The sequence below is a fragment of the Gossypium hirsutum genome, chromosome D08 (assembly GCF_007990345.1).
Source record: "Gossypium hirsutum isolate 1008001.06 chromosome D08, Gossypium_hirsutum_v2.1, whole genome shotgun sequence".
Classification (NCBI taxonomy): Eukaryota; Viridiplantae; Streptophyta; class Magnoliopsida; order Malvales; family Malvaceae; genus Gossypium; species Gossypium hirsutum.
Genome location: NC_053444.1, coordinates 32737374 through 32755335, shown reverse-complemented (window position 1 = coordinate 32755335; position 17962 = coordinate 32737374). Strand labels below are relative to the sequence as shown.

Below are 17962 nucleotides of genomic sequence, written 5' to 3'. Positions count from 1 at the left end.
ACTGTAAAACAAAATAAAGACTGGATTAAGACAAACTAAAACACAATTTTAATTTGTAATAAGCTAAGACACAATTAAAATGTCTGACTTAACACATACATTAATGTTGTACGAACTAGAGCATAGTTAATAGACTTAAATCAATTTAAGATGCTAAGACATGTATTAATGCAATACAAAATAGAACTTAATTAATAAAAAAAGTAAAAGAGTTTAAATCTTATTCTATCAACTGAATTACCTAGCTAATATTAAAGTCTGTTTGAAGAAGGTTGCATGGAGCACATGTCGAACACTCCTAAACTCGATTGATGAATCCGGTTAGAGCTTTTCCCTAAACTTGATCAACGAGGCCTGGGATAGCTTCTTTGAATCTCTTGGATTGGGCACGTGTGATTGGTTCTGCTGGCAACTCGATTAGTTCAAAAGCTGAATTAGTAGAGTCCTTGGATGAGATCGCATCAGGTCATTCCTTAATATTTAGGACTATCTATGCTTTTTTAGGAAATAAATGAGGTATTGGTTTGTTGATTAAGTGTTAGTGAAACGTTCCTTGAAACTCAAGTTCGAATCCCTTCTCTCTTACCGTTTTTATTATTTTCCAAATTTTTCCTTATTTTTAAAATAAATATTGCAAAATTAATTCAAGAATAAGGAAAGTGCCTAATGGTTAAAAGAAATAAGAGAAAGCGTGGAAATTAAATGAGGTCCCAAGTTCGAATCCCTTTCCTTGCGAAATAATTAAATTTTGCAAAATCACTCAGTTTTTTAATGTGTGTGCCATCCATACCCTTGAACCCTAACTATAAATATAACTTTTTAATTTATTTTACAGAATTTAGTTCAATTTTTACCTACCCAACCCATTCACCTGCTTCCTCTCCTATTTTCTCTTCAATTTTTTTTCTTTCTCCCATTGTTGTTGTCGCTTACACCTAGTTTTACCATCTCTTTCTTCTTTTTATTTCTACCACAAGATTTGTTAAAATATTCTCCACCATATTGCTGTTATTTCTTTTCATTAAAACCAACCCCAAATCTAAAATCTTGAACTCCAAGATCGATCCCGATCTTTACCAAGAAAGTGTCATAGTCATTTCTCTCGACTAGCTTGGGTAAGGTCTCTTCTCTGTTCAATTTCTTAATTAATCTTGTCCATTAAAAACCTAAATTTCTAGATCTAGAATTTGGTGGATTTTAAATGATTGCAAATTTATTTTTCCAGATTTTAATGAAATCTTAAACTGTTTTAAAATTCAGCCCCAACTTTGGCCACCGCGAGTAGTTGTGCGTGCACCTATGGGCAAGAAAAGGGGTTGTTTTGTTTCTTGGTTATTGCCTATATTTCTCCAAAATTAATTTGAGTTCTTGAACCCTCCTAATAAGATTTTAAACCTATTTCAATTAGGAAAAATTTTCTTGATCGGTTGGCCATTCAGATCCCACAAATAGTAAAGTGTAAGTGCAATTAAGGGTAACTAGTTTGTTATTTTGACACCCTGAAATTGACCAAACTTTCAGACAAAAAAGACGTGAATGAACAGCTCAAAGACAAGTCAAAATGTAACTTGGGAATCAAAATCAAGACCAAGGTAATGAAGCCAATCATGTACGAAATCCTATCCTCATTGCTGATGATAGGGATCGGTGCATCAGACAATATGCCGTGCCACTTTTCAGTGAGTTAAACCCCAGAATTAGAAGGCTAGATATTGAGAAAACCCAGTTTGAATTGAAACCAGTGATGTTTCAAATGCTACAAATGGTGGGCCAAATTAGTGGTATGCTCACTGAAGATCTACATCTCCACCTTCAATTGTTTATAGAGGTGAGTGATTCATTCAAGATAGTCGGTGTAACTGAAGACGCATTGAGGTTGAATTTGTTTCCCTACTCATTTTGAGATCAAGCACGAGCATGACTCAATTCATTGCCACCAAGTTCCATATCTGCATGGCAAGAATTAGCAAAAAGATTTTTGGTTAAGTATTTCCCACCTAGCAAAAATGCTAAGTTAAGAAATGAGATCACAACTTTCCAACAATTTGATGACGAGTCTTTGTATGAGGCTTAGAAGCGATTCAAGGAGTTACTTCGTAAGTGTCCTCATCATGGGATCCCTCATTGTATCCAGTTGGAGACATTCTATAATGGTCTCAATGAGAATTGTGCAATTTTGTCTAAGTCTTATAATGAGGCTTATGAGATCATCGAGAGGATCACGGGTAATAACTATAAATGACCAACAAATAGAACAATTTCAAAAAGACGTGCAGCTGGAGCTCATGAAGTTGATGCCCTCACTTCGTTATCAACTCACGTATCGTCTATTTCCTCTATGATAAAATAGTTAACTGCTAATAGTATTAATAATTCTACAGCTTAGCCACCAAGTCCGTTTGAAGTAGTTTCCTGTGTGTACTGTGGGGAAGGTCATTCTTTTGAGAATTGTCCATCAAATCCCAGTCAGTGTACTATGTAGGGAACCAATATCAAAATAGGAGTGGACAAGGACCCCAGTCCAACTTCTACAATCCTAAATTTTTTTGGAGCAACCAAGGAAATGGACCGAACAACAACTTATTGTAGTAAAGACCCAACCAATCTCAAAGGTTTAATCAACAAGCTTCAAAACCACCTCAAGCTGAGGCATCAAATAGTTTGGAGAACTTGTTTAAAGCGTACATGGAAAAGAATGACGCTTTGATCTAAAGCCAAGCAGCAACACTAAAAAAATTAGAAAACCAAATAGGTCAGTTAGCTACAAAGCTACGCAATAAACCGCAAGGAACCTTGCCGAGCGATATTGAGAATCTAAGAAATTTGGGTAAAGAAAATATCAAGGTAGTGGCATTGCGAAGTAGTGAAATTCTAGAACCCTGATTGATTGATGTCAAAGATAAGCCCGTTGAGAAGAATCAACCAGCTTTTGAAGTTCCTACACCAAAGGAATCAGAATCTGCAAAGTCTGACAAGATAAACCTTGACTTAGTGAATTCAGATATTTTAACATCTTCTTTGGATGCCGATTTACCTACTCAAAAAAGTTGTCCAGTTCAACCGAAAGTTCCATCACCTCATAACCACAAATATTGCAGCAATACAAGCAAAAATAGGAGGTGCAATTCAAAAAGTTTTTGGATGTTCTGAAGTAGTTACAAATCAATATTCTATTGGTGGAGGGTTTAGAAAAAATGCTGAATTATGTGAAGTTTATGAAGGATATGCTGTCCAAGAAGAAATGACTGAGTGAGTATGAGATAGTTACCTTGACAAAGGAGTGCAATACGTTCCTGTAGAACAAATTGCCACTGAAATTGAAAGACCCAAGAAGCTTTACTATACCCTATAACATTGGTGAATCTTACTGTGGTAAAGCTTTGTGTGACTTAGGAGCGAGTATCAACTTGATGCCTAAGTCTATTTTCAAGAAGTTAGAGATAGGTGGAGTAAGACCTACAACTGTGATGCTTCAGCCAGCGGATCGATCTTTAGTATATCCCGAAGGAAAGATCGAGGATGTTTTCGTAAGAGTCGATAAATTTATTTTTCCTGTTGATTTCTTTGTCTTAGATTTTGAAGCAGACAAATAAGTGTCGATCATCCTTGGGAGACCTTTCTTAGCCACGGGAAGAACATTAATTGATATGTAGAAAGAAGAACTCACCATGTGAGTTCAAAATGATCAGGTAACCTTTAACATTCTTAAAGAGATGAAATTGCCTGATCCGGCAGAGGAGAGTTCAGTTATGGAAGAGATAGAAACCTTGGTTTCTATGGAAATAAATTTTGAAGAAGATCCTTTGGAGAAAGCCTTAGATTTTGAACCTTTGGAGGATGAAGAAGGTGAAGAAAACATGGCTTTGATGGAAGCCAATTCGGGAAATTTTATTCAGTCCACACGGTTTGAACCGTTGGAGTTGGAAGTTATAAAATTTGTGCAACCTAAGTTGTCAATTGAAGAACCACCTAACCTCGAATTAAAGTTACTTCCTTCCCATTTGAAATACATTTATTTAGGTGATTGTTCTACTTCGCTTGTGATTATTTTAGTGAAACTGACGAAATATACAAGGTAGCAACTAATTGTTGTTCTAAAGAAATTTCAGAAACCAATTGGTTGGACCATAGCTGATATTCGAGGTATAATTCTTTGTTTTTGCATGCATAAAATCATTTTAGATTAAGGTGAAAAAGCTCAAATTGATGGGCAAAGGAGGATCAATCCTATTATGAAAGAAGTTGTGTGAAAGGAAGTGATCAAATGGTTAGATGCAGAAATCATCTATCCTATTTTAGATAGTTTGTGGGTAAGTCTGGTGTAGTGTGTGCCGAAGAAAAGTGGAATCACGATTGCTGAAAATGAGCGTAACGAGTTAATTCCAGCAAGAACTATTACCGGTTGGAGAATTTGTACTGATTATAGAAAGGTGAACAAAGTCACTCAGAAGGACCATTTTCCATTACCTTTTATGGATCAAATGTTAGATCGACAGGAAGATAATGAATTTTATTATTTTTTAGATAGCTATTCGGGATATAAAAAAATAGTTGTAGCACTGGAAGACCAACATAAAACAACCTTTACTTGTCCATACAGTACGTTTGCTTTTAGGCGAATGCCTTTTGGTTTATGCAATGCACCTGCAACTTTTCAACGATGCATGATGGCAATATTGATTGATATGGTTGAAAATTTTGTTGAAGTTTTCATGGATGATTTTTCTATTTTTGGTAACACTTATGATATCTTTTTGAGTAATTTGGCTAAGGTACAGAAGAGATGCGAAGAGACGAATCTTGTCCTTAATTGAGAAAAATGTCATTTTATGGTCAATGAATGGATTGTCTTAGGTCATAAGATCTCAAAAAAAGGAATTGAACTTGATAAAGCAAAGGTGGACATAATTCAAAAATTAATGACCCTAGTGAATGTGAAAGGAATCAGAAGTTTCTTAGGCCATGCCGATTTTTATCGAAGGTTTATCAAAGATTTGTCGAAAATTTCTAAACCGTTGTGTTTGTTGATAGAGAAAGATACAGTGTTTGATTTCAACAAAGCATGTTTGGAAGCTTCTGAAGAGCTAAAGAAGCGGTTAATCTTAGCACCAATAATCGTTACACCTGATTGGAAATCACCTATTGAGTTGATGTCCGATGTAAGTGACTATGCCGTTGGAGCTGTGATGGGTCAAAGAAGAAATAAAGTGTTTCACCCTATTTACTATGCAAGTAGAACTTTGACGGGAGCCCAACGTAATTATACGGTAACCGAAAAGGAACTTTTCGCTATAGTTTTTGCCTTTGACAAATTTCGCTCATATCTTATAGGTACCAAAGTTACAGTATTTACTGACCATGCGACCATTAAATACTTGCTCATGAAGGAAGATGCAAAACCAAGGCTAATTCGTTGGATACTTTTACTCCAAGAATTTGACCTTGAGATCCAAGACAGAAAAGGTGTTGAAAATCAAATAGCTAATCATTTATCGAGGTTGGAGCAAGATGAGGTAACTCAGTCATGTGTGCCTATCAACGAGAATTTCTCAGATGAACAATTATTTGAGGTAAATTGAATTCATAAAATACCCTGGTTTGCTGATTTTGCCAATTATCTTGCATGTGAAATAATTTCTCGAGAAATGACATACCAACAAAGGAAAAAATTCCTTCATGATAGTCAGTATTATCTTTAGGAGGGTCCGTTTTTGTTTAAACAATGTGCAGACAATATAATCCGAAAGTGTGTTGCTGAAAGCGAGATTACTGAGATCTTGTATCATTGCCAATCATCTCCAAGTGGGGGACACTTTGGTGGTTCACGTACTGCAACAAAGATTTTGCAAGCAGGTTTCTTTTGGCCTACACTATTTAAAGATACTTATGCTTATGTGAGAAACTGTGATAAATGCCAAAGGACTGGAAATATATCAAGGAGGAATAAGATGCCCTTAACAAACATTTTGGAGATTGAATTGTTCAACGTATGGTTCATTGACTTCTTGGGCCCGTTTCCTTCTTCGTATGGGAACAAATACATCTTAGTTGTTGTGGACTATTTATCCAAGTGGGTTGAAGCTGAAGCATACCCTACAAATGATGCTAAGGTAGTCAAGCAATTCCTACATAAGCATGTGTTTACACGATTTGGGACACCAAGAGCTATTACTAGTGATGAAGGTTCTCACTTTGTGAACAAATGGCTTAAGTGGTTGCTTGACAAATATGATGTAAAGCACAATATTGCTACTGCTTATCACCCCCAGTCTAATGGGCAAGTTGAAAGAGTGAATCGCAAAATCAAAGGTATCCTTGAAAAGGTAGTACGCCCTAACAGAAAAGATTGGTCTTGAAGGCTCGATGATGCATTATAGGCCTATCGAACAACATTTAAGTATCTGTTAGGAATGAATCCTTATCGGTTAGTGTTTGGGAAGGCATGTCATTTGCTATTAGAGTTGGATAATAAAGCTCACTAGGCTTTAAAGCAGTTGAACTTTGATCCTAAGTAAGCGGGTGAGAGAAGGATGTTACAACTTGATGAGTTGGAAAAGTTGAGGTTGTTTTCCTATGAGAATGTCAAAATGTGTAAAGAAAGATCAAAGAGATGGCATGATAGTCATATACAACCTCGTGAGTTTAAAGAAGGTCAAAAGGTTTTGCTGTTTAATTCAAGGTTGAAGTTATTTCCTGGGAAGCTTAAATCCCAATGGAAAGAACCTTATACCATCTAGTGAGTTTACCCTTATGGAGCTATTGAATTATACAACAATTATGGAGGTACGTTTACCGTTAATGGTCAATTTCTCAAACACTACTGGGATGGCGAAGTTGAGCAAATTGAATCCTCGCTCATATTAGCAGACCCGTAACTTTTCATGAACTCATTTTGTAAATAAATAAATAATTAGAACTTATTTTCTTAACTTATTACATTTAATTAATTCTATCTAAGGAGATATGAACTTAAGCGGGACCCCTGTGACCTCTCCAACCATTCCTGGTAATTAATTTAATGTAATATGTTAAGAAGAAATTTTCTTATTAAGACTTAAAATTTTTAAATTTCATTTGTTCTGTTTAAATTTAAAATTTTTATGTTAATAAAGGGGGTCAAATTTGGCCCAAGTACTAATCAGTTTTTTTTAGTAAGATACAGTTTGAGTTTGAGGCCTAAGACAGCAAAAAGGAGGGAAAAATTCATGCCTTGCCATCACACCCATTGCTTGCCGCCCAAGTAACCCTAATGTAGCTAAATTTTTGCTACATGTTGCCCTAATTTTTCCCTATATAAACCCCTCTCCATTCAACTAATTTTCATAACCCTCAAAGCAATTTGCTTACACCCTAAAAATTCCTAAATCTCCCTTTTGTGTCGTCTTCAAATCCCAGAAGAAACCTTAGTTCTCTTCCCTATTTTCTGAAATTCCCTATTACTGTCGCAAAGAGATTGCTTAACCACCACCGTTGCTATCGCACGTCATCGTCGTGCTGCACCATCCTTGCTGTTGCAAGATTTTTGCCGTAGCCAGTTCTACCAACTTTGTTGATTTCTCTTTTCTCTTTTGTGCAGAAACTTTGTCGACTTTTTGGGAAAAGATACCATGTCTCGCTAAAGAACCAAATCTTCAAAGACTACTCCAGAAAACCCGATTCTGATCGATGAACAAGTGAAAGAGAGATTTTATTCAGTCTTCAAGCATCAACCTATGATGCTGGAAATAGGTTGTAACACCCCAAACCCGGCCTAGACGTTATGGTCGAATCTGATGTGTCACACTAAAGTGTCATTCGAAAATTTGAATTCATTGGTAATTTTTTTTCCTTTTTGCTTCTAAGTGGTAAACCCCCTTTTATTATTAACTAGCAAATCAATTAGTCGAAACGTCTGTCTTGTTATCTGATATTAATTTAATCAATTTGTCTAAAATCGCGAAAGCTTTTTGAATCCTACTGTTTAAAACTCATGTCGTTAAAAACGATAATTATTTTAAAATTTGTCTTTTCCTAAACTAGCGGTTTAAAATATGAAAGCAAAAGCCCAATTAAAATTTTAAACCAACTTAAAGGCCTTTTTTCAAAAAGAAAACCCAACTTATTATTTAAATTAAAATAAAAGCAAATATGAAAAGTAGTGATTGTGTGGCCATCTCTGAGTCCCTCGCAGCACTGAATCACCTATGGCTAAGGATTACCTGCATAGTTAAAGGAGATGGTGAATTTATGAAACTCAGTGTGTAATCCCCTTCTAGACAATCAGTATACAACATGCAAAATCAGTCTGGGCCTGAGCCCTAAACAGTATCAGTACAGCGTGGGCCTTAGCCCATTACAATAATAGTGTGTGGGCCTTAGCCCAATACAGTAACAGTGGGGCCTTAGCTCAATATAGTAATCAGTGCAATGCAGTAATGCAACCCATCTCAATCCAGCTATCACACCACTCCGTACCACCTACACACCATGTAGGGATAAAATCAACCCACCCAGCCAACACACCAATGTCACAGCAAAGCTGCCAGTAATAGTGTCGCAGCAAAGCTGCCAGTAACAATAACGCAGCAAAGCTGCCAGTAACAGTATATGTGGCAAAGCCACCAGTACAATATACTTCCCCTATATCAGAATCCGAACCCCATGTAGTATGCCATGACATAAATCATACGTGTATGCAGTATGTCATACTCAGTAATAGTCATATAAATAACATAGAACAAATTGGTCAAACACTCATTTCAACTCCTAGGCATATAGCAATCATTTTATCCTATAGGGGTATGTCGGTCATTTTACCCTTCAAGGTTATTTTGGTAATTTTACCCTTCGGGGGTATTTCAGACATTTTACCCTTCGAAGGTATTTCGATCATTTTACCCTTCAAGGGTATTTTGATTATTTTACCCTTCGGGTATTTTGATCATTTTACCCTTTAGGGATATTTTGGTCATTTTACCCTTTGAGGGTATTTCGGTCATTTTACCCTTCAAGGGTATTTTGATCATTTTACCCATGAATCGCAAGTTGGGCTTGCCACTCGAGCGATCGTACGCCCATGTGGTCTCAAACGCTGTGTTTACAGCTTTTCGGCTTTTCGCCGATCTACAGTTGCAGTGGGTGATTACACATCTGTTTGTGAGAACGTACTAAGATCCACGAACACCCAAAATTTGCATTCATGCAAGTTTTCCGTTAGTCACTAACAATAGGGTTAATCTCCTTCTTTTACATCCTTAACCAAAATTAAACTAATACTTGCCTCAACTGACAAAAGTGGCTTAGCCCACTTTTACAACTGATGAAGATTGACTTCACTCTTTTTGACGGATATTTGCAATACAATGAACTTCATTAAATAGTTTTGTTTAATCATGTGGTTGAAATCCACACATGATCATTTATAGAACCATAGGAACATTCGGTCTACACTTAAAAGATGACTAGCCTACTTAACTTGATCGAGGGATGAGAGAGTGGTTTCTCGACGACTAACAACGCTTACACTGCACCACTCCTCGAGGAAAAATCTAAAACCGCAACAAGCAGCACATCGAGATAAAAGCATTAACAATCTGTAATCAAAGATTACGAAGGAAGGTATTCGATTTTAGGAAAAGAGAAAGAAATGAACAGAGTGAAAAGTATAACACTTACTGATAGTCGACAACACTTGTAGCACTAGAATGAAGAGGAGAAGAAGAGAAGAGATGAGTACAGAAGAGAAAAGAAAAATGGAGAAAGAAAGATGAGAGTATTTGGCATAGGAGGAGAGGGAAAGAGAGAAGAATAGAGCAGAAAAGAAAAGTGAGCAACCTGAAAGGTACTTCCCAAGCTTAGCAAAAATCGGCACCAAAAGCTCACAAGAGAACACGAAACTGACCCAAAATAAAAAATCTTTAGTACCTAAAGACTAAATTCGGCAGATGCTACCCCAAGAATTTCTTCCAAATGCCGAAAATGACAAAGTTTTACCCCCTTAGCTGAAATCTCAAGGGTTGAATTACCCTAAACTACACACACTCCCCTTCTCAAATTCCTTGACTTTCTCCTAAAAATCCTCCCCTTATCCCTCATTGATTTCCTCCACCCAATCACAATTCCACTATTCTCTCCATGACTCACTCCTCCATTCAAATTCCATAGCATTTCAGTCAAACTATACCAGCTCACTGCACAGGTGATAAAAATAAACACTCTACAATGCAACACAGGACTCGAACTTCAGACCTTAAGAGTACTTCACACGCCACCTACCACTGGACCATTAGGCTCTTTTTGTCATACAACAAACACTAGAATTTATAAAGCCTATATGCCAGTGTCCAGATTCATTTAAGGGAAAAACTAAAAATTCTGCCAAGGCCAAGACTTGAACCCAGGCTCCTTAAACACTCCCAAACACACCCAAATCACTTAACCAATGAAGTAAACAAGCAATTTGTGATAAATCATGCAAAAATTAAATACTTGAATTTTGGGGCATTACAATTCTACCCCCTTAACGAAATTTCTACCTCGAAACTTACCTGGTCAGAATAGGTAAGGATACTGATGTCCCATCGCCTCTTCGGGTTCCCATGTGGCTTCTTCTGAACTATGGTTACGTCAAAACACCTTGACTAAAGGAATAGATTTCTTACTTAGCACTTTAACCTCACGGTCCAATATCTACATTGGCTCCTCTTCAAAGGCCAGCTCTGGCCTAACCTCGTTCTCCTTAATTGGTACTATGTGTGTAGGATCAGAGTGATAACGCCTTAACATGGAGATGTGGAACACATCGCGAATCCGGTCTAACTCTTGAGGCAACTCAAGTTGATATGCGATCGATCCTACATGCTTCAGTATACAGTAAGGACCAATGAACCTAAGGCTAAGCTTACCTTTTTGACCAAAGCTCAGTATCTTTTTCCATGGGGAAACCTTGAGAAAAACGTAATCCCCCACAGAATACTCAATCTCTTAGCCTTTAAGATCCGAATAAGACTTCTGCCTATTAGACGCTTCCTTCAACCGGTCTCGAATCGCTTTTACCTTCTTTTCGGTATCAGAAACTAACTCTAGCCCTAGAACTCGCCACTCACCTAGCTCAGTCCAACAGGAAGGAGTACGACACCTACGACCATATAACACCTCGTACGGTGCCATTTGAATACTGGACTGGTAGCTATTATTATATGCAAACTCTGCGAGAGGCAAATAATCTTCCTAGTTGCCTCGGAAATCCATTATACAACACCTTAACATATCCTCCAGTATCTGAATCACCCTCTCTGACTGACCATCAGTTTGGGGATGAAGCGCAATACTAAAGTCTAGTCTCGAACCCAAAGCCTTGTGTAATTTTTTCCAAAATCAAGACGTAAAGCGAGGATCTCTATCTGATATAATAGAAACTGGTACCCCGTGCAGTCTTACAATCTCAGCCACATACAGTTTAGCCAACTTCTACAAAGAGTAATCAGTACGGACTGGTATGAAATGAGCAAATTTAGTCAATCGATCTACAATAACCCATACTGAATCCTTTTTGGTAGGCGTTAAGGGTAGCCCACTCACAAAATCCATGGTTACTCTTTGCCACTTCCAAAGTGGAATCTTAACTGGCTGTAATAATCCTAAAGGTAACTGATGTTTAGCCTTCACTTGCTGACAAGTTAAACACTTACCCACAAAATCAGTAACTTCATGCTTAAGACCAGGCCACCAATATAACTCACGAAGGTCACGGTACATTTTATTCCCACCAGGATGCATAGCAAAAGGACTACTATGCGCCTCTCGTAAAATAGACTGCCTTAAATCATTATCCCTCGGTACACAGACTCTCCCACGGAAACACAGTACTCTTTCATTATTCAACCCAAAATCCAAAGTTTTCCCATTCTCAACCTGACGGAAACGAGGAACCAGTGACTCATCCAACAACTATTTACCCTTAATCTGTTCAGTCTACGTCGTTCTAACTTGTAGCTCAGCCAACAAGCTACCATCATCAAACAAGCTGAGATGAGCAAACATCGCTCTCAAATCAGATACAGCCCTACGGCTCAGTGCGTTCGCTACCACGTTAGCCTTACCAGGATGGTATTCAATTGAGCAATCATAGTCCTTAAGCAACTCTATCCATCTTTGCTGCCTAAGATTCAACTCCTTCTGAGTGATGAGGTACTTAAGACTCTTGTGATCTGTGTAAATAGTAAACTTCTCACCGTAGAGATAATGCCTCAAAGTTTTTAGTGCGAATACCACAAAAGCTAATTCCAAGTCATGAGTAGGGTAATTCGCCTCGTGAGGCTTAAGCTGATGAGACACATAAGCAACCACCTTACCCTCCTAAATCAACACACAACCTAAACCAACGTATGATGCATCACTGTAGACAGTGAATTCCTTCCCAGACTCTGGCTGTATTAAGACACGGGCCTTAGTCAGAACTTTCTTCAATTTCACAAAACTTTCTTGCTGCTTATCAGTCCAATTAAACGGCAACTTAGTTAGAGGCGCAGCAATCAAGGAAAACCCCTCAACAAAACCCCTCAACAAAATAGCCAGACCCAAAAAACTTCGAATCTTAGATACAGTCTTAAGTGGTTTTTATTCCAGTACAACTTCAACTTTTCGAGGTTCAACCCTAATCCCCTCGGCAGACACCACTTGTAACACCCGAAACCCGGTCTAAACGTTATGACTGAATCTGGTGATGTCACATTGTAACACCCCTTATCCGTATCCGACGCCAGAATAGGGTACGAGGCATTACTAGAAGACATACATTTGCATATGTATTAAACTGAGTTACAAAATTTCATCTGAATTAAAACCTTTAAATTATTAACGTTCTTTTATAATTCTTTACAAGAAATACTATATTCATAACAAATAGGGCCTACGAGACCCGATATTTACACATGTAATTCAAAGCTTCATTTCTATTTCATTCAATTCACAATTTCTCATCTTCACAATTCAAATCAATTTCTCAATCCAATATATATATTTCAATCATCTAAGAATCTAATTCAAGTTACACGAACTTACCAGGCTAAATTGCAGAAATACCAAAATTTAGGGACATTTTGGTAATTTTCTATTTTCCTCCAATTTCCATTCAATCTTGATATAAATTAATATTTCATTCAATTTATTAATTTAAATAATAAAACAATTCATTTCATTCAATTTGGTCACTTTTTGTCATTTTTACAAATTTACCCTTAAAATATTATTTTTATTCAATTTAGTCCCTGAACCTAAAACATGCAAATTAGCCATTTTTAATGAAAACTCATTCTAGTTGAATAATCATATATTTTCCTCCTCCTCCTCTCTATTCCACATCCTTAATGTAAATAACATGCTTATATGTAACATTATCTATAATTTCACTATTTTTTTATTTGTTCATTCAAAGTTGTCCACTTGAGTCATTGTCACAAAATTATTTATATCTTGAGCTAAAGAACTCCGAATTAAGATCCGCAAATTTTATCTGAAACTAGACTGACATATCTTCTTACCATAAAATTTTCAGAATTTTTTGTTTAGTCAATAAGTGCAGTTTATTCTTTAAATTCATCCCTATTCTGTTGTCTAACAGTTTTGACCCTTCTTCACTAAAAATTAATTATCTCATCGTACAAGATTCAGATAATGTTTCCATCTGTTTCTATTTAAAATAGACTAATTAAATATCCTAAACATATAAATTTAAGCCCCTAATCATTTTGCTCCAATTTTTTTTATGAATTTTCAAAGTTAGAACAGGGGAACCCGAAATCATTCTGACCTGATCTCACAAAATTTATTATAACTCATGATTTACAATCTCATTGCTTACACCATTTCTTCTATGATAAGCTAGAATCAATAAGATTTAATTCCATATTGTTTTCATCCTCTAATTCAATTTTCACGATTTATAGTGGTTTTTCAAAATTAGACTACTGCTGCTGTCCAAAACTATTTTAGTGCAAAATGTTGATTACTAGGTGTATAACTCCCCTTATTCCCTTTCTCTATAATATTTCCCATCACTTTCACTTATTTTTATTCAATAACATATCAAGAACATAAGACCTTATATAAGAAAACTCTAGTATAACATTATTTTCATGCTTTTTCAATAATATCAAACTTAAAAATATATTGAAATCTTGATGTTCTTACCTTGTGCTATTGATTTCAATCTTTAATTTGATTTTCTCTCTCCTCCAACTTCTATTTCTTGAATCTAACTTGATATTCTAGCTTGCCATTGTCTCCTTGTTATTTTTCTCTCTTGGAAGCTATGGAAATTCTTTTGATTTCTAAGTGAAAATGGTAAATTTTTGGTAGAAGGACCAAATTGTAAAGAAAGCAAAACTTTCTTTCTTTTCCTCTCTTCTCAAATTGGTTGCATGGAAGAAGATGAAGATTCTTCATCTTTCCTTCCATATATATATACTAAATAGAATAATAATAAAATATCATTTAAAAAAATCAAATTAAAATATTAATAAACTAATATTTATTTAATTAATTAATCTAAAATATCACCAACATCATCATTGCCTTCTAGATTTCTCTCTCTTCTAATTGACCATTTTTCCCTTCATAATCTTTAAAAATTCCATCCTTGAGTCATCACTTAATTTGGTAAAATTGTGATTTAGTCCCTCAAAATTCTTCACCTTTTCAATTTGGTCCTAATTCATCCATTTTCCTTACTTTCTAGATTATTCCACCCTTAAAATATTTACACTATTGGTCCTTCAAATTTTTCGTATTTACAGTTTAACCCCTCAAATTTTGAGTATTTACTCTTGGGCAACAAAACTTTTCTCAATTTTACAACTTAATCCTTTCTTGAATTAATATGTCGTAATATAATTCCCAATGTTGCCATAACTCAAAATTTCCCTTTTTGTCACTTTATTTCATTATTTTATTGTCAAGGATACCTACTTTCTTATTGTAGTAATTTTCGGGGTATTACAATAGTAATTTTAGGGATATTACACCACCTGACCCAGAAATGTCACTTCTCGCAACCAGAACTCACACTTACTGAACTTAGCGTACAACTGCTTCTCCCTAAAAATCTGTAGAACAATTGGAAGATGAGCATCATGTTCATCCTCGGTTCTTGAATACATCAAGATATCTTCTATAAATACCACCAAAAACCGATCCAAATAGGGCTGGAATACTCGGTTCATTAGGTCCATGAAGGCAGCTGATGCATTCGTCAGCCCAAATAGCATCACTAAGAACTCGTAATGACCATAACGAGTCCTCAACGCAGTCTTATACACATCAACCTCCTTAACTCTCAACTGATGGTACACAAAACGAAGATCTATTTTGGAGAAAATTGATGCTCCTTGCAACTGATCAAATAAATCATCTATCCTCGGTAAGGGATACTTATTCTTGATAGTCAGTTTATTCAATTGTCGATAGTCGATGCACATGCGCATGGTCCCATCCTTTTTCTTTATGAACAACACTGGTGCTCCCCACAGAGACACACTAGGTCAAACGAATCCTCGATCCAACAGTTCTTGGATTTGAGCTTTTAACTCCACCAGTTCTTTCAGTGCCATCCTATAAGGGGTGATAGACACTGGAGCCGTTCCTGGCAAAAGCTCAATTCCAAATTGAACTTCGCGGCTTGGAGGCAACCGAGAGAGCTCATCAGAAAAAACATCGAAAAGATCCTTAATAGTTCTGATATCCCCAATAGAAGGACCCTCAGAATCAGATGCACCAATATAAGCTAGAAACGCTTCACAACCCTTGCGAACCAATTTTTCGGCCCTTAATGCAGAAATCATATTAGATAGAAAATCTCTTTGCTCCCCAATCACTGCCACCTCCTCATCCTCAATAGTCTTTAATACCATATGCTTAGTAGCACAAACCAAACTTACACGATGTTTAACCAACCAATCCATCCCCAAGATTAGGTCGAATTCACCAAACGGTAGTTCCATCAAATCTGCTAGAAATATAACTGCTTGAACCTCTAGGGGCACATATCTGAACAACTTGTCTACTCTTACTGATTTTCCCAATGGACTTAACACGGTCATCTCATTAGCAGTACTCTTACACATGATACCTAAGGTGCTAGACACAGTGCATGCAATGTAGGAATACGTAGACCCTATATCAATTAAAGCAGTGTAAGGTACATTATGAATTAGGAACGTACCAGTTATAACATATAGAGCATCACCATCCTCTCGGTAACGAGTAGCATAAACTAGTACTGGCTGCCTCGCCTCATTGTTACAAACACCTCTGCCTAATGTTCCACGACATCGTCCTACACCATTTCCACCTCTAACTTGTCCACGGTCTCTCGGTGGCTACTGACCACCTCTCACTGGCTGAACAAGACCCTGAACTGCATCTTGCATTTGAGTAGGCCTTTGGGGACAATCCTTAACTTGATGCTCCTTAGACCCACATCTAAAACATGCCTCAATCTTCTTCCAACACTTACCCAGATGATGTCTCCCACAGTCAGTACAAGGTTGTAGTCTAGCAACAGTAACCCCAGCTCGGACTGGCCCATCAAACCTAGGCTTATTTTCAGGCCTTCTAGAAGAACTTGAGGGCTCTAAATCCCTCCTATACCTGCCCCTATCTTGCTCCCGGTTCTGGCGCTCAGAACGCATCACATCCTCGGTGATTTTCGTCTTTTTAATTAGGGTACCAAAATCTCGCTCCTTCTGCAGAGCTATCACGACTCGTAACTCATCCCAGAGGTCGTCCTCAAATCATACACAACATTCATACTCAGTCGCCACTATCCCACGTGCATAGTGACTCAGTCGCAAGAACTCTGCCTCATATTCTGCCACACTTTTATTCCTCTGGGTCAAGCTCAAAAATTCCTTTCTTCGGGAGTCCACAAAACTTGCGCCTATATATTTTCCTTGAAAAGTCGACTTAAAGAAATCCCACGTTAATCGATCGACCTGAGTACCCTCTCTTACGGTAAGCCACCACTGATAGACCTTGTCTAGCAGTAAAGACACTGCACCTTTTAGCTTTTGCTCAGAAGTGTAGTCGAGATCATCCATTATTCTTTCCATGGTTTCCAACCAGTATTCAGCCACATTAGGGGCTACTTCGAAAATGCCCTTGAAAATTTCCACTCCATTCGACCGGAGTCGTTCTGAAATTGACCCACGGCCCACAGCACCTGTACTGGTGCTTCCCTAGCCCCAACATTAGGCATGTCTCCCGATGCTGAAGACCCAGCCTTAGCACTCCCTTGGCCTCTACCACGGCCTCGAGTACCCCTTCTGCGAGTACCTCTAGTGCTCATATCGAGCAACGTATAATCTGTTTATGAAGTTTTATGCATTAGTTAGTAATTCCAGTAATTATTAACAGATGTCTTATTGTAATACCCCGAAAATTATTACAAGAAGAAAGTAGGTATCCTTGATAGTAAAATAAGGAAATAAAGTGACAAAAAGAGAAATTTTGAGTTATGGCAACATTGGGAATTATATTATGACATATTAATTCAAAAAAGGATTAAATTGCAAAAGTGAGAAAAGTTTTGTTGCCCAAGAGTAAATACTTAAAATTTGAGGGATTAAAGTGTAAATACAAAAAAGTTGAAGGACCAATAGTGTAAATATTTTAAGGGTGGAATAATCTAGAAACTAAGGAAAATGGATGAATTAAGACCAAATTGAAAATGTGAAGAATTTTGAGGGATTAAATCACAATTTTACCAAATTAAGTGATGAGTCAAAAATGAAATTTTTAAAGATTATAAACGGCAAAATGGTCAATTAGAAGAGAGAGAAATCTAAAAGATAATGACAATGTTGGAGATATTTTATATTAATTAAATAAATAAATATTAGTTTATTAATATTTTAATTTGATTTTTAAATGATCTTTTATTATTTTATTAGCATTTTATTTAGTATATATATAAGAAAAGAAAGAT

The 17962-nt window shown here is 36.7% G+C and overlaps 1 non-coding gene across 1 annotated transcript; it reads right to left on the bottom strand.

Moving 5' to 3' along the window:
* Nucleotides 1–2011: 2011 nt before the first annotated feature.
* On the bottom strand, nucleotides 2012–2118 carry LOC121220430 (small nucleolar RNA R71). The gene has a single exon (XR_005917632.1). It is a non-coding gene; the product is annotated as a small nucleolar RNA R71 (small nucleolar RNA).
* Between the last annotated feature and the right edge of the window lie 15844 nt (nucleotides 2119–17962).